At 40.7% G+C, this 22782-nt stretch overlaps 1 long non-coding RNA gene across 16 annotated transcripts; it reads left to right on the top strand.

The window, feature by feature from the left end:
• The first annotated feature begins 437 nt into the window (after positions 1-437).
• On the top strand, positions 438-22369 carry LOC124706405. Of its 16 annotated transcripts, XR_007004601.1 has the most exons (16): positions 438-507; positions 688-748; positions 843-914; positions 1099-1316; positions 1595-1753; positions 1849-1962; positions 2054-2317; positions 2453-2508; positions 2590-2624; positions 2727-2786; positions 2858-2952; positions 4032-4095; positions 5726-5800; positions 21677-21773; positions 21882-21992; positions 22069-22369. It is a non-coding gene; the product is annotated as an uncharacterized LOC124706405 (long non-coding RNA). The 16 variants fall into 16 exon arrangements; XR_007004525.1 differs by having other exon boundaries at positions 688-914; XR_007004611.1 differs by having other exon boundaries at positions 445-748; positions 1109-1316.
• The last annotated feature ends 413 nt before the right edge of the window (positions 22370-22782 follow it).

Raw genomic sequence — 22782 nt, 5'->3', positions numbered from 1 at the left:
ACGCGCTCTCCTCGCCCAATCCCGCTCGCGCTCCTCCCCCAATCCTCTTCCTCCTCCCGCCGCCACTGCTCCTCCCCACCACGGCACCGCTGCCGTCGCCCCTCGCTGGCACGAGCTCTCGTGCGCCCCTCCCCCAATCCCCTTCACCCTCCGGCCACCACTGCTCCTCCCCACCACGGCAAACTCCAGCAGCTGCTCGTCCCGGCGCCAGCGTGGTGTGCCGCCGCCTCGAGAAGCTCGTCTACCATCGCCTCCCCAACACCATCCTTCATCTCCCGTGTTCTTGGTCGTTTTTCTTGGCTGGTGGCTGGATGCGTGGGAGGAAGGACGACGGGAGGAGGAGGCTTATTCGCGCACAGCCTCAACAGGAGGAGGAGGAGGAGGAGGAGAGGGGGCGGCGCTGGGTGGAGGAGGGACTGGGGGCGGCGCTGGGTGGAGGAGGGGCTTGGGGCACCGCTGGCCTGGAGGAGGAGCTGCAGCCATGGGAGCCTCGATCGTCCTGTCAAGGTGCCCAGCCCAGCCGAAACCCCTCTCCCTCCCCCTCCCCTCTCGCTATGGATTGATTATGAAATACCTCTTGTGTTGTTCATTGATCTGCATGTTTACTAGTTTTTAGTTACCTTGCTTGCTGATCTTGCGCTTCGGCATGGAGCAAATCAACTACTGGTTTTTGGTTTACCTGGTCAGGTTTACTTGTGTTGTGGCGGCAGGGAAGCGCGCCCCCGGCCAGCCAGCCGGGAACAGACAGGTGACTGCGTGGATGCATATGACACCGGGTTGGAACTTCTCTTAATTCGTTTTTAGCTCTTCTCCTCCGCTTGTGATCTCTATCATTTGTACAGGTGATAGCATGGAGAGGATAGTCCGTTCGTGCCCAACATCGAGGCACGGTGCTTCTGGCTGCACCTCCTTGAGTGAGCTCCTCCTTCCTATTCTTTGCCCCTAATTTAATTTCTGTTCTGCAGCTATGATTTGGATATATAGTTGTGCTATTGATTATAATCCACTGCCAGTAAGCCATGTTGTTGAATCTTTCATTGATCCAATTATGTAGCCTTCCAAGCAAGATTTAATGAGGCTGCACATTTTCAATGTCAGGTATTTCCAGCAAATCTGCACTATATGTTATATCTGTGGCACAGCATCGTCGACAGCATGGCAGCGGCGCTCTTCTGGCCTGTTTAGAAAGCTTTGGTACATGGCATGGTACCACAGCGGACTGTACTTCACAATATACATTTCTGGAATAAGGCGTTGCAATATGAGACAGTCAATTAAGATCCGATGATGACCCTGAAAATTCAGAGTTTATCAAGGTTACTCTGATTCTTCTTGACATAATATTTCTGGACAATTTTAGTTTGTTGTGTATGAAGTACCTGTTTTCAGTATTCTTTTCCTCACTTCCCTGTGTTGCTGTAAGCTGCCTTCATATTTTGCATGACTGTTGATGCCTTAATTATATTGATGAGTTTATATTTGAGGATATCCATTATGCTTATATTGAGTCTAAGAATTGTTTTGTGGTGAAATCTAGCTTTGAGCTTGCTTCTGTTATTCTTTCCCTTTCTCTAATTTAATTTTTGTTTCACAGTTAACTTGGGTGCCGAGGAGATTTTACGTTCATTGCTACTGAGCATGCTAATGTCCATTGCTACTGAGCATGCTAATGTCCACTTGCCATGGAAGTGAGGTAGTGCTCACAATGTGTTTGCCACTGAGCATGCTACTGAGCAGGGACAAACGTTGCAAGGTGATGTGCTGCCTTGATGCCCTTCTCTTCATGTTCTTGGCAATGCCCACTTTTTTCAATGTGTAATTTGGTGCCTATTCGGTTCTTCTGTACAGGTTGTGATTAATATGCCTGAGCAGCAGATGGAGAAGCTGCTGGAGATGCTGCTGTGTCCACCAGCTACTAGAGATGTTGCTGTGTGGATCTGTTGTCAGAATTGGAGAAGCAAGGTGAGGTGATTTCATCCACTGATTTCTTCCTCTGTTAATGCCATCATGGTTTTCTCATACTCTATATAATTCATTCAAAGAATATTTTCAGATATTTTTTGAATTGAGGAGACAACCCATGGTTTGCTAGGTGTCGCTTGTGCTGCTTATAGGTGCCTCGACGGCGGCGTCTGCTCGACCTGCAGCCTGCAGGTTGGTCCTCCTCGGCCACCAAGTCGTGCTCGCCTCTCCTCGGAGCAGCTCGCTGGTCGCCGCCCCATCTTGCCGCTGGCGAGTACGTGGTTGCATGTTGAAGGTCCTCCAGCCGCCATCCTCTTGCAGCGAACCTCCAACCGGTCCTCCACATCTAAGCAAGGTGTTGTGCTGATCTCTCCTATGTCTCTTCTTTTTTGTGTATGCTTATGAAAATAGTAGGCTATTAGCTTTAATTTGGTCTTTTGTGAACGAATAATAGATTTGCTGTGAAATCTGATATAATTTGTTGGTTCAGATGTGTCATGGAAGAAGATGAAGTTATAGAGAAGATTAGGCCTTGATGTTCTACAGGTAATTGTTACAGCCTTTCCAGATCTGAACCGTGGTGCAAGCTAGGGGTTGTTAACTTTGTGTGGTTGTGTTATATGGCAGCAAGGTGGTGTATTGGATTCAGTGGTGTGAGATATGTGCGTGCTGCCACCTTTGCTTAATACTTTTTTCATCAACCGTATTGCAAGCTAGGGATTGTTGATTTTGTGTGGTTGCGTTGTTGTTCTGTTTCTCGGCAGGGTTCTGCTGCTCACCAATCAGTAGAATTTGTTGTTGATTTTCCAGGAGACACTGAGAAGGTTGGTTTGTCTTACAGTTCCTTGCTTTATTTCTGAAAACCTTATAACATCTCACTGCTCCTCCTTTATAGGTCGTAGGGGACTGGGTGGCGGTGCTCCAAGCCAGCAGGGGGCTGGGTGGCAGTGTTCCACATCAGTAGAACACTACTTAATTTGCCTTTACAAAGTGAGTACCGGTGACTGTCCCATCAACCCGTGGGGTTATCTTTTGGTACTGACATCGTCTAGGTCTTTGGCTGCTCAGTGTCTCATTGTAAATATTATTGTTGAAACCATCTACCTGCCTTTTGGAGTCGTAAGTGAGACTCATTGGGAGATTGAAATCATGTTTCCCTAGCCACTTTAGATCAGTAGACTGATATAATGTTACATATTTAGTAAACTTGCATGTGTGTAACCATGTAAGTATTACGTGCTATTGAAATCATGTTTCCCTAGCCATTACTTAGATCTTCCGGTTGCTTAAGACTTATTTATGAGTTTATGATTTCTGATTTCTGATTTCCTACGATCTGGAAAATGCGCTTTCGAATCTATATATTTGGGATCAAATTCATATGGATATAAATATCAAGTGATCTATAAAAATGGTGACAACCACGGGCAAAAAATTCAAAGAAGCAACAAGCGCCGCGCGGCGAGCCGCGCCGTGCAGAGATGGTGAATTCATTACTATATATTTAGTTGGTGACTAAATATTCTAAACTGCTTCTCATATTTGGGCTCTGCCTTTAAAAGTTTAGATAGTTTGGTTATGGTTCTCTTGGTCAGAAATAGATCAGTTCTCTCTTTTCCAGAATACAAATAAAAACCATGTCCATTGAGGGAGGAGGCCTTTACAAAACAATAGACTATTACGGTTGCTTTATGGGCTCTGTAATATAGTATACCTTATCCCATTTGGATGTTGGTATTTTGAAAGTATCTACCTGTTCAAAAAAATAGCATTTATGGCAAACTCGATATTATCACGCTAAAAATTCAAAAGTGTTTCTTGATACTTCCCCTCTGTTATCTTGATACTTCCAATCTTCAGAATATATACTGTATCAGTGTGTTACCAAATACGAGTACATTATTGGGGTAAAATAGAGGGATATGTACTTCCATTTTTCATATTGATAACTGATTGAAACACTTTTGGTTCATGCGAGTGCTGCCATGTTTTGTCAATTATTATTTCAGTGCTTACATTACTATTGTACTTGCTCCATTCTTGATTATGACCATCTATTTTACATTCAGTTCTCGGAACTTAAGTATGGGTGACGGCCTGCTTTTCGACATAGAAGAATACCATAAGGAAATGGTAAGCCACCTTTTCTTTAAAATATTCTCCTTTAAGAAAGAAGCAAATTTTCTACGATCATTTGCTTTGGAGGAGCCATTTTCACTATACTGATGGCACTTCTCATATAGATTCCTCTTTCGATTCTTTTTAAGAGTACATCAGTGCAAGACGACAATTGTTACAAAGTTCAGCTTTAAGTGGTTTCTAAATTCCTTTCAATTTCTGTTGGATAAAATACCATGTACATGGTGCAACATAATATATCATTATATGCAGCAAAATTGTATGCTTTCCTGACTGTTTTTTCTTTCATACCAAATTGCATGACTAATCTAAAACATGATCGGTTATATATATTTTCTGCACATCAGATTGATTCTATACCAAATGGCTACTACACGTTTGACTGCTTTTTACCTCATCACATAGTACTACTATTAATTACAAATAGTGAGATTGGCCATGCTCAAGGTTCAATGACTTGATGCAGGTAATTAACTTTTGAGAGCATGTTATCCTATGTTTAAATTTCTTTGAAAGTTGTGCTTCCGCAAGCCCAGGTGTCTTTTCTTGGCATCCTTCTCTCTGTGTTCCTCTCCGATGGATTCATATTATGCTTTATGTGATTTATAGTTGTTTTTTGGCTCCTGGCAGTGTGAGTTATACTAATGACACACTTCATTTATCATGCTAATGGACCTATTGGCTTATTACTCCTGATATTGTTGTCCTAACCTTATCTACGATATCTGGTGCATTTCTTTTAGGAAATCTATTTACATCTATGCAAGGATACATCTCTGAGCACCCGGCTTCTTCTATACCTGTCATTTCTGTTAGGACAGCTCTGTTAGGATACATCTGTTAGGATACCTGTCATTTTTATTGTCAGAGAGACCTGCGTGAATAAGTTCATTAGGCATATGTAGGCATTAATATATGTGCCAAGGCCAACATATGAAATAAGAAACTGAACATTAGACAACCTCAATGAGTGCATTTGCAATTTCATGGAGTTAGGGACTGAATCTGGACACTTTGTTTGAGGGAAATGAGTTAAACTGAAAATAATTCAGCTACGAACTGTTATTATCTTCCTTTTGTTTCCCATATTCTTTGCTGGCTTATTTCCCAACTAATGTTTTTAGAAACTACATCCCACTTCACTGTGCTCATATCGACAGCCTACCGGGAAAAGCATGTGATCTTTAATTTCATTTACATTATTTGAAAGGGGTGCTTTTAACAGCCCTACCTTGAGCTTGAAATCCTCCTATTTGTGTCTGCAGTCATGGTGAAGTTTTAGAGCTTATATACTTTATTTAATGTTTCTCTAATTATGCTCGTGCTTGCTTGCCATTTTTTATCTTACCATTCTAATCCATGTGTATGTTCTGTTGGATCGTCACTATCACAATATGTCGTGTTCCTTTTTGCACTGCAGTTTGACTGTGCTATTAGATAATTCCATATGCTAGGATTTTGTCTAGAACACTATCTCTGGTTTTAAAAAGAAAGTGTTGTGAAAAGCCGTTTTCTTGAGTGCTATTAGTTATAGCCATTGCTTGCAGATTTTCTATATTTTTCATTTGGTGAGTTCATGTAAATATTTTCTCATAGTTTCTTGGTCCGAATTCACATGTTTCAGCTGTGCATACCTCGACTGCTCTTCCTTTGGGTCGCCTGTTCTCTGTATGTGTTTGGTCCAACATAGAACTAAGAGGTACACCCCTTATTTTTCATTGATGTACTGTTAGATGTCCTTTGAGGTTCTGTATCTCTTGGTACAGGTGTATGTATTGCCCTGTGCTGTCAATGCGCTTGGTAGTCGGTGAATCAACCACATGTAGTAATCCTTAAAGATAATCTAAGACATTTGTGAAATTATAGAAGACTGATGCTTCCCTGTTAGTTTGTAGGGCGGTCGATTTACTTGAATTTGTGTTTCTCAAAATTTGCTTCTAAAAGAGTAATCTACAATATTCATTGTCAAAGAAAAAAATGTCTACTCAGGTTGCTACTGTGTGAATACAAATTCTTAGTATACACATGTTTTTTTTAACAGGACATATCGGCTTTGTAGTTCTGTCTAGCAACAATAGATGGTGCTGTAGGGATTCGTTGCATAGAAAACAAAAATTTTCCTACCGCGAGAATGCAATCCAAGCCAAGATGCAATCTAGAAGATGGGAGCAACGAGGGGATGAACGAGAATAACCCTTGAAGATTTCTAAAGCCTATAAGAGTAGGCTCTTATTGCTGCGGTAGACGATCACTTGCCGCTTGCGAAAGCGCGTAGAAGATCTTGATCACGGTGCCACGATCGGGCTGCACCTCCGTACTCGGTCACACGTTCGGTGTTGATGAAGACGACGTCCTTCTCCCCGTTCCAGCGGGCAGCGGAAGTAGTAGATCCTCCTCGGAATCCCGGCAGCACGACGGCGTGGTGGCGGTGGTGGTGGAGATCTCCGACAGAGCTTCACCTAAGCTATGTGGGAGAGAGAGGTAGGAGGGAACCGCTAGGGTTTGGGAGAGGGGGCGCCGGCTAGGGCAGCCTTGAGGGGTGCGGCCATGGTGGTGTTGTGGTGGCCGGCCAGCCCCTCTCCTCCCCTCTTTATATAGGTGGAAGCCCCAAGGTTTAGGTCAAAGTGTCCGAATAAGACCCCAACAAAAAAACTTCCATGTGACCAAACCTAGGGGGAGTGGGACTCCCCCCTTTCCTTGGTGGGGTGGCCGGCCACCATGGTGGGGAGTCCACTTGGGACTCCTCCTCCCTTAGGCTGGCCGGCCAAGGTGGGTGGAGTTCCTCTAGGACTCTACCTTCCATCCTTATTTCTTCCGGACTCTTCTAGAACCTTCCAGAGAAAATACCGGATCATTTTCAAACCTAGAAAATGACTTCCTATATATGAATCTTATTCTCCGGACCATTCCGGAACTCCTCGTGATGTCCTGGATCCCATCCGAGACTCCGAACAAAACTTCGAACTCCATTCCATATTCCATATCTACTTAAACGACATCAAACCTTAAGTGTGTCACCCTACGGTTCGTGAACTATGTAGACATGGTTGAGACTTCTCTCCGACCAATAACCAATAGCGGGATCTGGAGATCCATAATGGCTCCCACATATTCAACGATGACTTAGTGATCGAATGAACCATTCACATACGATACCAATTCCCTTTGTCACGCGATATTTTACTTGTCCGAGGTTTGATCATCGGTATCACTCTATACCTTGTTCAACCTCGTCTCCGACAAATACTCTTTACTCGTACCGTGGTATGTGGTCTCTTATGAACTTATTCATATGCTTGCAAGACATTAGACGACATTCCACCGAGAGGGCCCAGAGTATATCTATCCGTCATCGGGATGGACAAATCCCATCGTTGATCCATATGCCTCAACTCATACTTTCCGGATACTTAATCCCACCTTTATAACCACCCATTTACGCAGTGGCGTTTGATGTAATCAAAGTACCTTTTCGGTATAAGTGATTTACATGATTTCATGGTCATAAGGACTAGGTAACTATGTATCGAAAGCTTATATCAAATAACTTAATGACGTGATTTTATGCTACGCTTAATTGGGTGTGTCCATTACATCATTCATATAATGACATAACATTGTTATTAATAACATCCAATGTTCATGATCACGAAACCATGATCATCTATTAATCAACAAGCTAGTTATACAAGAGGCTTACTAGGGACTCCTTGTTGTTCACATAACACACATGTATCAATGTTTCGGTTAATACAATTATAGCATGGTATGTAAACATTATCATAAACACAAAGATATATAATAACCATTTATTATTGCCTCTTGGGCATATCTACAACAGTCTCCCACTTGCACTTAGAGTCAATAATCTAGTTTACATTTGTAAAGATATAACACCTTGGCCTTCCGGTGTTTTATCATGTTTTGCTCACGGGAGAGGTTTTAGTCAACGGATCTGACACGCTCAGAAACGTATGTATTTTGTAATTCATTTGCGTCTTAACGCATCACTCATTTCCAAATGAGTCGGCATTAAATATGTTTGGTCTTCTGGTGGAACCTTAATTCCGCGGTCTAAAATATGTCACTAATATTGTCACACACAATATAGCTTCAAAGTTCTGACTCTGTCGGAAATACACCAAGCTCTTAAAGAATCTCTTGACTTAACATCCTTTGTTATTGTCAAAACAATGACATACTCTGCATTCTTTTGTAGAATCCGTCACAATATTTAGAACTCTTCTAAATCTAGCATAGACAACTTCTAGCTCATTGTGCTATCTTTTAAACAACACTTAGTTTAATTTGAGATTGAAATTTTATTTTCATATGTGAAAAAACATATATCGGTGCAACACTTTACATCGATTTGTTTGTCATTTCTCCATACAAAACTATATATATATCCTTGGTTCTTCTTAAGTACTCAAAAATATTTTTACTATTTTTCAATGATCATCACATGAATCATTCTGGTACATGCTCATAACATTTTTAAGAGCACATGACATCTGATTGTGTACATATTATATGTGATCTATAATCACTCATGTGTTTTTACTCATTGAGTGTCAGATACACTCAAGTCTTGTTAAAACTTCACAAGAACATTTTCTTAATATTTCTATATTGAACTACTTCAATATCTATTCTATGTACTTTGACTTAAACTTATTATGTGTTTAAATCTATCTTCATAGATCTTGTCACTAAATTTGTTTCAGTCCATATCCTTTCACTGAATTTAGTTTCTCAATGAAACCTTTTTAATCAAGTATATAATTACATCATTTATAACCAACTATATGTCATCTACATAAAGTATTATAAATATGTCCCAGCGCTCCCACTTAATTTCTTGCAAATGCAAGCCTCTTCATCGTCTCTGATGAAATCAAAAACTCTTTGACTATTTCATCTGGTGAAGATTCCAACTCCGCGATACTTACTTCATCCAATTGAAGTTCGTATACCTATCTAGTATTCTATGGACTAGCAAAACTCTTGGTTGTATCTTGTATACACCTTTTAATACACACTTCTGATAAGTTATGTATTTTGCCATCCTACTAACTTATCTCATAAAAGAAATATGTAGTGAATACTAGAATAATCCACATAGACTATAAGCATTGCTACGGAAGATCTAATCTTATCGTAGTCAACTCTTTGAACTTTGTCGTAAACAACTTTTCGACAAGTCGAGCTTCTTCAAGGATATTTCATCCAAGTCCATCAAATTTATAGATCCATTACTTTCAAAAAGTATTCATCTATCTTGGATTTCATGGCGTATAGCCATTTTAACGGAGTCAGGGCCCATCATAACTTCTTTGTTTGTAGTTGGTTTATCATTGTTCAAAATCAATCCTTTGTCCACAAATCATTTATTTGATCACAAAGTAAACCATACCTACAAGGTTCAATATGTACTTCGATCTCCATGACTAAAACACTTTCTAGTCATGGGAGCCATGATCGTCGTGGCCGCTTCCGGAACCAATTCCGATGCTGTGCTACTCTGATCATTATGCTCAGGTTCATAAACTTTATCAAGTTCTATTGTCCTCCCACTCAAAAACTTCGCTAGAAACAATTTCTCGGAAATAAATAAGAAACATTGACAAACACTTTTGTCTTTATATCCATAGTGGAAAGAATTCCCAATCAATACTTTGGGATAACCAACAAAGACATTCATCCGATTTTGGTTGTAAACTTTTTAGACCAAAATTTAAAGAAAGGACTATTAAGGTTTTATACACCTGATGTCTACGCCCCCTCCTTTTCCTGTAGACAGTGTTGGGCCTCCAAGAGCAGAGGTTTGTAGAACAGCAGCAAGTTTCCCTTAAGTGGATCACCCAAGGTTTATCGAACTCAGGGAGGAAGAGGTCAAAGATATCCCTCTCATGCAACCCCGCAACCACAAAGCAAGAAGTCTCTTGTGTCCCCAACACACCAAATAGGTGCACTAGTTCGGCGAAGAGATAGTGAAATACGGGTGGTATGAATAAGTAGTAGCAACGGCACCAGAAAAGTGCTTTGCCCAGGACGAGTAAACAAGCAGTAGTAACGCAGCGAGTAGTAACGCGAGTAAAACGAGTAAACAAGCAGCGATAGCGATATTTAGGAACAAGGCCTAGGGATCATACTTTCACTAGTGGACACTCTCAACATTGATCACATAACGGAATAGATAAATGCATACTCTACACCCTCTTGTTGGATGATGAACACCATTGCGTAGGATTACACGAACCCTCAATGCCGGAGTTAACAAGCTCCACAATTCAATGTTCATATTTAAATAACCTTAGAGTGCATGAAAGATCAACACGACTAAACCAAGTACTAACATAGCATGCACACTATCACCTTCACACTATGTAGGAGGAATAGATCACATCAATACCATCATAGCAATAGTTAACTTCATAATCTGCAAGAGATCATAATCATAGCCTACGCCAAGTACTAACACGGATGCACACACTTGTCACCATTACACCGTGCGGGAGGAATAAACTACTTTAATAACATCACTAGAGTAGCACATAGATAAATTGTGATACAAAACACATTGCAATCATAAAGAGATATAAATAAGCACTTCACTATGCCATTCATAACAGTGAATAAGTATTCGTGAAATATAGCCTAAGAGACCCACACGGTGCACACACTGTCACCTTTACACACGTGGGACAAGGAGTCTCCGGAGATCACATAAGTAAAATTCGCTTGACTAGCATAACGACATCTAGATTACAAGCATCATCATATGAATCTCAATCATGTAAGGCAGCTCATGAGATTATTGTATTGAAGTACATGGGAGAGAGATGAACCACATAGCTACCGGTACAGCCCCGAGCCTTGATGGAGAACTACTCCCTCCTCATGGGAGACGAGCAGCGTTGATGAAGATGGCGGTGGTGTCGATGGAGGAGCCTTCCGGGGCACTTCCCCGTCCCGGCGGCGTGCCGGAACGGAGACTCCTGTCCCCCAGATCTTGGCTTCGCGATGGCGGCGGCTCTGGAAGGTTTCTCGTACCGTGGCTTTTTCGTATCGAGGTTTTAGGTCGAGGGGCTTCTTATAGGCGAAGAGGCGGCGTCAGAAGGTCAAAGGGGCGCCGACACCATAGGGCGGCGCGGCCAGGGCCTGGGCCGCGCCGGCCTGTCATCTGGGGCCCATGTGGCCCCCCTCTGGCGGCTCTCGGGTGTTCTGGATGCTTCCGGGGATTCTAAGATGTTGGGCGTTGATTTCGTCCGATTCCGAGAATATTTCCTTACTAGGATTTCTGAAACCAAAAACAGCAGAAAACAGGAACTGGCCCTTCGGCATCTCGTCAATAGGTTAGTTCCGGAAAACGCATAAATATGACATAAAGTATGCATAAAACATGTAGATATCATCAATAATGTGGCATGGAACATAAGAAATTATCGATACGTCAGAGACGTATCAGCATCCCCAAGCTTAGTTTCTGCTCGTCCCGAGCAGGTAAACGATAACAAAGATAATTTCTGGAGTGACATGCCATCATAAACTTGATCATACAATTGTAAGCATATGTAATGAATGCAGCGATCAAAACAATCTAAATGACATGAGTAAACAAATGAATCGTATAGCAAAGACTTTTCATGAATTGTACTTCAAGACAAGCATCAATAAGTCTTGCATAAGAGTTAACTCATAAAGCAATAATTCAAAGTAAAGGTATTGAAGCAACACAAAGGAAGATTAAGTTTCAGCAGTTGCTTTCAACTTATAACATGTATATCTCATGGATATTGTCAACATAGAGTAATATAACAAGTGCAATATGCAAGTATGTATGAATCAATGCACAGTTCACACAAGTGTTTGCTTCTTGAGGTGGAGAGAGATAGGTGAACTGACTCAATCATAAAAGTAAAAGAATGGTCCTTCAAAGAGGAAAGCATCGATTGCTATATTTGTGCTAGAGCTTTGATTTTAAAAACAAGAAACAATTTTGTCAACGGTAGTAATAAAGCATATGTATCATGTAAATTATATCTTACAAGTTGCAAGCCTCATGCATAGTATACTAATAGTGCCCGCACCTTGTCCTAATTAGCTTGGACTACCGGGATCATCGCAATGCACATGTTTTAACCAAGTGTCACAAAGGGGTACCTCTATGCCACTTGTACAAAGGTCTAAGGAGAAAGCTCGCATTGGATTTCTCGCTATTGATTATTCTCAACTTAGACATCCATACCGGGACAACATAGACAACAGATAATGGACTCCTCTTTTATGCATAAGCATGTAGCAACAATTATTTTTCTCATATGAGATTGAGGATATATGTCCAAAACTGAAACTTCCACCATGGATCATGGCTTTAGTTAGTGGCCCAATGTTCTTCTCTAACAATATGCATGCTCTAACCATAAGGTGGTAGATCGCTCTTACTTCAGACAAGACGAACATGCATAGCAACTCACATGATATTCAACAAAGAGTAGTTGATGGCGTCCCCAGGAACATGGTTATCGCACAACGAGCAACTTAATAAGAGATAAAGTGCATAAGTACATATTCAATACCACAATAGTTTTTAAGCTATTTGTCCCATGAGCTATATATTGTAAAGGTGAAGAATGGAAATTTAAAGGTAGCACTCAAGCAATTTACTTTGGAATGGCGGAGAAATACCATGTAGTAGGTAGGTATGGTGGACACAAATGGCATAGTGGTTGGCTCAAGTATTTTGGATGCATGAGAAGTATTCCCTCTCGATACAAGGTTTAGGATAGCAAGGCTATTTGAAACAAACACAAGGATGAAGCGGTGCAGCAAAACTTACATAAAAGACATATTGTAAACATTATAAGACTCTACACCGTCTTCCTTGTTGTTCAAACTCAATACTAGAAATTATCTAGACCTTAGAGAGACCAATTATGCAAACCAAATTTTAGCAAGCTCTATGTATTTCTTCATTAATAGGTGCAAAGTATATGATGCAAGAGCTTAAACATGAGCACAACAATTGCCAAGTATCACATTATCCAAGACATTATAGCAAATTACTACATGTATCATTTTCCAATTCCAACCATATAACAATTTAACGAAGAAGAAACTTCGCCATGAACATTAAAAGCTAAGAACACATGTGTTCATACGAACCAGCGGAGCGTGTCTCTCTCCCACACAAGTATTTATTCAAACAAAAACAAAAACAAAAGCACACAGACGCTCCAAGTAAAGTACATAAGATGTGACCGAATAAAAATGTAGTTTCAAGAGAAGGAACCTGATAATTTGTTGATGAAGAAGGGGATGACTTGGACATCCCCAAGCTTAGATGCTTGAGTCTTCTTGAAATATGCAGGGATGAACCACCGGGGCATCCCCAAGCTTAGACTTTTCACTCTTCTTGGTCGTAGTATATCATCCTCCTCTCTTGACCCTTGAAAACTTCCTTCACACCAAACTCGAAACAAACTCATTAGAGGGTTAGTGCATAATCAAAAACTCACATGTTCAGAGGTGACACAATAATTTTTAACACTTCTGGACATTGCCCAAAGCTACTGGAAGTTAATGGAACAAAGAAATCCATCCCACATAGCAAAAGAGGCAATGCGAAATAAAAGGCAGAATCTGTCAAAACAGAACAGTCCGTAAAGACGAATTTTATTGAGGCACCAGACTTGCTCAAATGAAAATGCTAAAATTGAATGAAAGTTGCATACATATCTGAGGATCACTCACGTAAATTGGCATAATTTTCTGAGTTACCTACAGAGAATTTTGCCCAGATTCATGACAGCAAAGAAATCTGTTTCTGCGCAGTAATCCAAATCTAGTATCAACCTTGCTATCAAAGACTTTACTTGGCACAACAAAACACAAAACTAAGATAAGGAGAGGTTGCTACAGTAGTAAAAAACTTCCAAGACACAAATATAAAACAAAGTATTGTAGCAAAATAACACATGGGTTATCTCCCAAGAAGTTCTTTCTTTATAGCCATTAAGATGGGCTCAGCAGTTTTAATGATGCACTCGCAAGAAATAGTATTTGAAGAAAAAGAGAGCATCAAGAGGCAAATTCAAAACACATTTAAGCCTAACATGCTTCCTATGCAAAGGAATCTTGTAAATAAACAAGTTCATGAAGAGCAAAGTAACAAGCATAGGAAGATAGAACAAGTGTAGCTTCAAAAATTTCAGCACATAGAGAGGTGTTTTAGTAACATGAAAATTTCTACAACCATATTTTCCTCTCTCATAATAACTTTCTGTAGCATCATGAGCAAACTCAACAATATAACTATCACATAAAGCATTCTTATCATGAGTCTCATGCATAAAATTATTACTCTCCACATAAGCGTAATCAATTTTATTAGTTGTAGTGGGAGCAAATTCAACAAAGTAGCTATCATAATTATTCTCATCATCAAATATAGGAGGCATATTATAATCATAATCAAATTTATCCTCCATAACAGGTGGCAACAAAAGACTACTATCATTATAATCATCATATATGGGAGGCATATCATAATCAACATAAACTTTCTCCTCAATACCCGGAGGGCTAAAGAGATCATTGTCATCAAAACCGACCTCCCCAAGCTTAGAATTTTCCATATCATTAGCAACAATGGTGTTCAAAGTGTTCATACTAATATGTTCCATGGGTTTTTTAATTTTCGCATCAAACCATCCATGTCTTAAATCAGGAAATAGAATAAGAAGCTCATTGTTGTCCATTATGCCTTACTAGTGTAAACAAGAAACAAAAAGATGCAATTGCAGGATCTAAAGGAAATAGCTTCGAGCACAAACACAATCGCGCCAGAAAAGTACTTTACCTGGAACCGAAGTATGAGTGCCTTTTACCTTTCCTCCCCGGCAACGGCGCCAGAAAATAGCTTGATGCTATCCAGGACTGGCGCGTGGTTGACGAGGGAGGAAATGGTGTAGCTTTCCTTCGTTCCCCGGCAACGGCGCCAGAAAATAGCTTGATGTCTACGCCCCTCCTTTTCCTGTAGACAGTGTTGGGCCTCCAAGAGCAGAGGTTTGTAGAACAGCAGCAAGTTTCCCTTAAGTGGATCACCCAAGGTTTATCGAACTCAGGGAGGAAGAGGTCAAAAATATCCCTCTCATGCAACCCTGCAACCACAAAGCAAGAAGTCTCTTGTGTCCCCAACACACCAAATAGGTGCACTAGTTCGGCGAAGAGATAGTGAAATACAGGTGGTATGAATAAGTAGTAGCAACGGCACCGGAAAAGTGCTTTGCCCAGGACAGTAAACAAGCAGTAGTAACGCAGCAGTAGTAACGCAGTAAAACAGTAAACAAGCAGCGATAGCAGTATTTAGGAACAAGGCCTAGGGATCATACTTTCACTAGTGGACACTCTCAACATTGATCACATAACAGAATAGATAAATGCATACTCTACACCCTCTTGTTGGATGATGAACACCATTGCGTAGGATTACACGAACCCTCAATGCCGGAGTTAACAAGCTCCACAATTCAATGTTCATATTTAAATAACCTTAGAGTGAATGAAAGATCAACACGACTAAACCAAGTACTAACATAGCATGCACACTATCACCTTCACACTATGTAGGAGGAATAGATCACATCAATACCATCATAGCAATAGTTAACTTCATAATCTGCAAGAGATCATAATCATAGCCTACGCCAAGTACTAACACGGATGCACACACTGTCACCATTACACCGTGCAGGAGGAATAAACTACTTTAATAACATCACTAGAGTAGCACATAAATTGTGATACAAAACACATTGCAATCATAAAGAGATATAAATAAGCACTTCACTATGCCATTCATAACAGTGAATAAGTATTCTGTGAAATATAGCCTAAGAGACCCACACGGTGCACACACTCGTCACCTTTACACACGTGGGACAAGGAGTCTCCGGAGATCACATAAGTAAAATTCACTTGACTAGCATAACGACATCTAGATTACAAGCATCATCATATGAATCTCAATCATGTAAGGCAGCTCATGAGATTATTGTATTGAAGTACATGGGAGAGAGATGAACCACATAGCTACCGGTACAGCCCCGAGCCTTGATGGAGAACTACTCCCTCCTCATGGGAGACAGCAGCGTTGATGAAGATGGCGGTGGTGTCGATGGAGGAGCCTTCCGGGGGCACTTCCCCGTCCCGGCGGCGTGCCGGAACAGAGACTCCTGTCCCCCAGATCTTGGCTTCGCGATGGCGGCGGCTCTGGAAGGTTTCTCGTACCGTGGCTTTTTCGTATCGAGGTTTTAGGTCGAGGGTCTTCTTATAGGCGAAGAGGCGGCGTCAAAAGGTCAAAGTGGCGCCGACACCATAGGGCGGCGCGGCCAGGGCCTGGGCCGCGCCGGCCTGTCATCTGGGGCCCATGTGGCCCCCCTCTGGCGGCTCTCGGGTGTTCTGGATGCTTCCGGGGATTCTAAGATGTTGGGCGTTGATTTCGTACGATTCCGAGAATATTTCCTTACTAGGATTTCTGAAACCAAAAACAGCACAAAACAGGAACTGGCCCTTCGGCATCTCGTCAATAGGTTAGTTCCAGAAAACGCATAAATATGACGTAAAGTATGCATAAAACATGTAGATATCATCTTTAATGTGGCATGGAACATAAGAAATTATCGATACGTCGGAGACGTATCAACACCCATGCCATAACTCGTATGGTATCATTTCAACGGATCATGATGATGCTCTATTCAGTGTAAAATCGGTAGTCACTAAAGCATAATCCACAAAAAATATAATAGCATCATTTTATCTCATCATTAATCCAACAAGGTTTGGATACGTCTTTCGGATACTTCATCATCACTATGATACTCCAAGAAACGTGAGTTGTAGAACAATTTCATAACTCTCTTAGATGTTCGCTAAAACTCGTAATTCAAATATTGCCACCATGATCCAATCATAGATATTTTACTTTTCTATTACGATGATTTCCACTTCATGCTGAAAATTATTTGAATCCATTCAAATGTTTCAAACTTCTTCCTTATCGAATATATCCACATATATATACTCAATTCATTGTTGGAAGTTTTCATGAAGTAGAAGAATCTCCCGCACACAACTATGCCCAGTGAACCACATACATCATCATGTATTTTTTCACTAAGTTTGTTGCCCGTTCAACTCCTGGCCTATGAACGGTATTTTAATCATTCTCTTTATAAAAAATTTGCAAGCGCCAAATGATTCAAAAATCAAATGACTCCAAAAATCCATTTGCATGGAGTTCCTTCATGCGTTCCTTTCTAACATGACCTAAATGGCGGTTCCACAAATAAGTGGAATTCAAATCATTTGCCTTATGGCATTTTAGCGTCAGTGTTATGTATGTGTGTTTCACCATTAAGATTTATAATAACTTATCCATCGTACATGGAGTAATGTCATAATTTGAACAACTCATTGTTATTATTTGACCAGAGCAAATAACAATTATTAAGTTCTTTATTATAAATTCTAAGGGCTAGATAGAATGCCAACGACGAACATAATAACACTTTATTTTTGTTCCAGACGTGCATTCCTATCATATTCCTTGTCATTCACTTAGGCCATTGTATTTTTGTATTGCGTTGTTTTGTATGACATCTCATACCAACCAACCTGGCATAAATACCCAAAAATTTTATTATGTGACCAAACAAGGAATACATCCATAACATGTATATCATCTATATACACCTGAGCTAGACTTTCTAGTCTTTTATTTCTTTCTGCCAATTATCTTTTTGTAGTTTCTCTTTTAGCTTTCCTCATTATTCAGAAAAACACTTCAACATCAATAACTTCTAGGTTTGTTGGTCAAATACCAATAACCTTGAGATTCTTACTTTGAAGTTGATCATCATATGACAAGTGTTCCGGATTTCACTATTAGTAACCTTTTAATATGATGAACAATTTCACTCATAATTTTATCCATCATGATGAATTTTCGAGACCATGTCTGTACATGCTAGGCTCGTAAAGTATAACCTTAGTATTCGCATGTGCAAATCTGGCTTGCACCCATTGTATGCACACGTAGAATCTATAACACCCGATCATCACTTGATGCTTCGAAACGACGAGTCTTAGCAACGGTGCATACTAAGGACGATCACTTCATGGATATGCGAATATCGTTAGTGCCCCAATAGTTGGAGGATTGTGACGCCTGGCGTCTTCAACCTTCATACATTCCCATAAAACATATGAGTTTATGTAGTCTCACCAAATTATATTCTATCATCTTGCAATAAGGTCTTAGATATCACATATATCTCATACCTTGATTATTTCTGAAAACTAAATTTTCAGCTCCTTACTTTTCAAACAGATTTGAACTTCGAGTTTCACGGAGACAAGATAACTTTAGGTACTAATTGAAACCATAGCTCTTTGAATCAACAATGTGAGGTTTACTAAAGGTTTGCAATAGGACTTAATCAATTCTTGATTCTTTAACAATACGGTACCAATCCGTAAAGTTTCTTGTCAGATTTTAACAGTATTTCTATCTCAATTACAAAACTAGCGCATGGTAGAAAACGGATGCCAATACTATAAAATTAATTCAAAATACTACTCAGACTATGTTTATGATAATTAGTTCACTTTTTAATCTAATTACTAATGAACTCCCACTTAATACAACATCCCTCATAGTTGTTAAGTGGTACACGATCCAAATCCACTACACCAAAACCGATCATCACGTGAGATGATGTAGCTTCAATGGTGAACATCAACATGTTGATCATATCATCCATATGACTCGTGTTCAACCTTTCGGTTTCCGTTGTCCCGAGGCCATGTCCGTACATGCTAGGCTCGTCAAGCAAACCCAAGTATTCCGCGTGTGCAACATGGCTTACACCCGTTGTATATGAACGTTGAATCTATCACATCCGATCATCACGAGATGCTTTGAAACGACGAACTTTGGCAACGGTGCATACGAGGGGAGAACACTTTATTATCTTGATATTAATGTGAGGGATCATCTTATAATGCTACCGTCGCGATCTAAGCAAAATAAGATGCATAAAGGATTAACATCACATGCAATTCAAATGTGATATGATATGGCCCTTTTGTCTTTGCGCCTTCGATCTTCATCTCCAAAGCACGGACATGATCTCCATCATCAACGGGCATGATCTCCATCATCGTCGGCGTAGCGTCAAGGTTCATGGCGCCGTCTTCATGGTTGTTCACCTCATGTAGCAACTATTACAACTACTTTGAAATACTACTTGAACATGAAATTTAAAGACAACCATAAGGCTCCTGCCGGTTGCCACAATACAATAATGATCATCTCATACATATTCATCATCACATTATGGCCATATCACATCACCAAACCCTGCAAAAACAAGTTAGACGTCTCTAATTTGGTTTGCATATTTTACGTGGTTTAGGGTTTTCGAGTGAGATCTAATCTACCTACGAACATGAACCACAACGGTGATACTAGTGTTGTCAATAGAAGAGTAAATTGAATCTTCACTATAGTAGGAGAGACGAGACACCCACAAAGCCTCTTATGCAATACAAGTTGCATGTCGAACGAGGAACAAGTCTCATGAACGCGGTCATGTAAAGTTAGTCCGGGCCGCTTCATCCCACTATGCCACAAAGATGCAAAGTACTCAAATTAAAGACAACAAGAGCATCAACCCTCACAAAAACATTGTGTTCTACTCGTGCAACCATCTATGCATAGACACGGCTCTGATACCACTGTAGGGATTCGTTGCATAGAAAACAAAAAATTTCCTACCGCGAGAACGCAATCCAAGCCAAGATGCAATCTAGAAGATGGGAGCAACGAGGGGATGAACGAGACTAACCCTTGAAGATTTCCAAAGCCTATAAGAGTAGGCTCTTATTGCTGCGGTAGACGATCACTTGCCGCTTGCGAAAGCGCGTAGAAGATCTTGATCACGGTGCCACGATCGGGCAGCACCTCCGTACTCGGTCACACGTTCGGTGTTGATGAAGACGACGTCCTTCTCCCCGTTCCAGTGGGCAGCGGAAGTAGTAGATCCTCCTCGGAATCCCGGCAGCACGACGGCGTGGTGGCGGTGGTGGTGGAGATCTCCGACAGAGCTTCGCCTAAGCTATGTGGGAGAGAGAGGTAGGAGGGAACCGCTAGGGTTTGGGAGAGGGGGCGCCGGCTAGGGCAGCCTTGAGGGGTGCGGCCATGGTGGTGTTGTGGTGGCCGGCCAGCCCCTCTCCTCCCCTCTTTATATAGGTGGAAGCCCCAAGGTTTAGGTCAAAGTGTCCGAATAAGACCCCAACAAAAAACTTCCATGTGACCAAACCTAGGGGGAGTGGGACTCCCCCCTTTCCTTGGTGGGGTGGCCGGCCACCATGGTGGGGAGTCCACTTGGGACTCCTCCTCCCTTAGGCTGGCCGGCCAAGGTGGGTGGAGTCCCTCTAGGACTCTACCTTCCATCCTTATTTCTTCCGGACTCTTCTAGAACCTTCTAGAACCTTCCAGAGAAAATACCGGATCATTTTCAAACCTAGAAAATGACTTCCTATATATGAATCTTATTCTCCGGACCATTTCGGAACTCCTCGTGATGTCCTGGATCCCATCCGAGACTCCGAACAAAACTTCGAACTCCATTCCATATTCCATATCTACTTAAACGACATCAAACCTTAAGTGTGTCACCCTACGGTTCGTGAACTATGTAGACATGGTTGAGACTTCTCTCCGACCAATAACCAATAGCGGGATGCTGGAGATCCATAATGGCTCCCACATATTCAACGATGACTTAGTGATCGAATGAACCATTCACATACGATACCAATTCCCTTTGTCACGCGATATTTTACTTGTCCAGAGGTTTGATCATCGGTATCACTCTATACCTTGTTCAACCTCGTCTCCGACAAGTACTCTTTACTCGTACCGTGGTATGTGGTCTCTTATGAACTTATTCATATGCTTGCAAGACATTAGACGACATTCCACCGAGAGGGCCCGAGTATATCTATCCGTCATCGGGATGGACAAATCCCACTTGTTGATCCATATGCCTCAACTCATACTTTCCGGATACTTAATCCCACCTTTATAACCACCCATTTACGCAGTGGCGTTTGATGTAATCAAAGTACCTTTCCGGTATAAGTGATTTACATGATTTCATGGTCATAAGGACTAGGTAACTATGTATCGAAAGCTTATAACAAATAACTTAATGACGTGATCTTATGCTACGCTTAATTGAGTGTGTCCATTATATCATTCATATAATGACATAACATTGTTATTAATAACATCCAATGTTCATGATCACGAAACCATGATCATCTATTAATCAACAAGCTAGTTATACAAGAGGCTTACTAGGGACTCCTTGTTGTTCACATAACACACATGTATCAATGTTTCGGTTAATACAATTATAGCATGGTATGTAAACATTATCATAAACACAAAGATATATAATAACCATTTATTATTGCCTCTTGGGCATATCTCCAACAGGTGCTATCTATTTTTCAGGTTTCTAATCAACTCGGTCTGCCTCAGAATTAAGCTAAAGCTAAATTTCTGGACATAATGCATCAGCCATAGGCCATAGGTAGCTATTTTTTTACACTAGGTTTGACATTTGGAGCTTGAATAAATACATGTGTTGCTTTTAGCATAGCTTTTTAAATTTAGTGTTTCCTCCCTATGCATATTTCAGCAGTGCGTACCTCGACTAAGAGCTGTCTACCCATGCTGGTGGAGGTGGTGGTCTAGCGAAGAAAGCTAGAAACTAAGTTACCCTGCGCCTGCAGAGATGCTACTCCTTAAGGTCCGACCAAACCATACCTATTGTTAAATGAGTACACATAGCTACCCTTGATTAATTCTGAACTTTTTTACTGCAGATCAGACTTATTTTGCCTATCCATCGTCTAATTCCATGATGGACTCAAAAACCTGTCCTTGGTGATATTTTTGTTCCGTCGTCCAGGTCTCTGTTGCCGAATGTCTCATTGTTGGTGTATATTGAGACCAGCTACCTCTGCCTTTTAGAATCGGTGTTGGTTACACAAAACTCATCAGGTTATTGATGCGTGTTTCCAAACTGATCGAAACTTATGTATTTAGTACTATTTACATGTGATCAAAACTTATGTATTGAATGCGGTGTGAATTTCTATATTGCTTCCCATGTGTGCTTCAGCATTGGTTATTCGTTTGATCTTCCTGTTTAAGATTTTATTGTACGATGTTATGACTTGATTTCATAATATGCGAAAAATATGCCTTCAAATTTATAGACCTGTGATCAAATAAGTATGGATAAACTATCCTTTTAATAATCTGTATAAATTGTTGGAACCACGGGCAAAAAAATCAAAGAATCAACATGTGCTGCGCGGCGATGTTTTGATTACCGATTTCAAAGAATCTTATTGTTGCTTAAGACTTTTATTGTATGATGTTTTGATTACCGATTTCATATGATTTGGAAAATACGCTTTTAGATATATATATACTTGTGATCAATTTCATATGAATAGAATTGTCCTTTAAATGATCTGTATAAATGGTTGTAACCACGGGCAAGAAATTCAAAGAAGAAACAAGTGCTGCGC

This window comes from Lolium rigidum, chromosome 1, assembly GCF_022539505.1.
Source record: "Lolium rigidum isolate FL_2022 chromosome 1, APGP_CSIRO_Lrig_0.1, whole genome shotgun sequence".
Taxonomy (NCBI): Eukaryota; Viridiplantae; Streptophyta; class Magnoliopsida; order Poales; family Poaceae; genus Lolium; species Lolium rigidum.
Note: the sequence above shows the minus strand (reverse complement) of the source record. Positions and strands in the feature narration are given on the sequence as shown.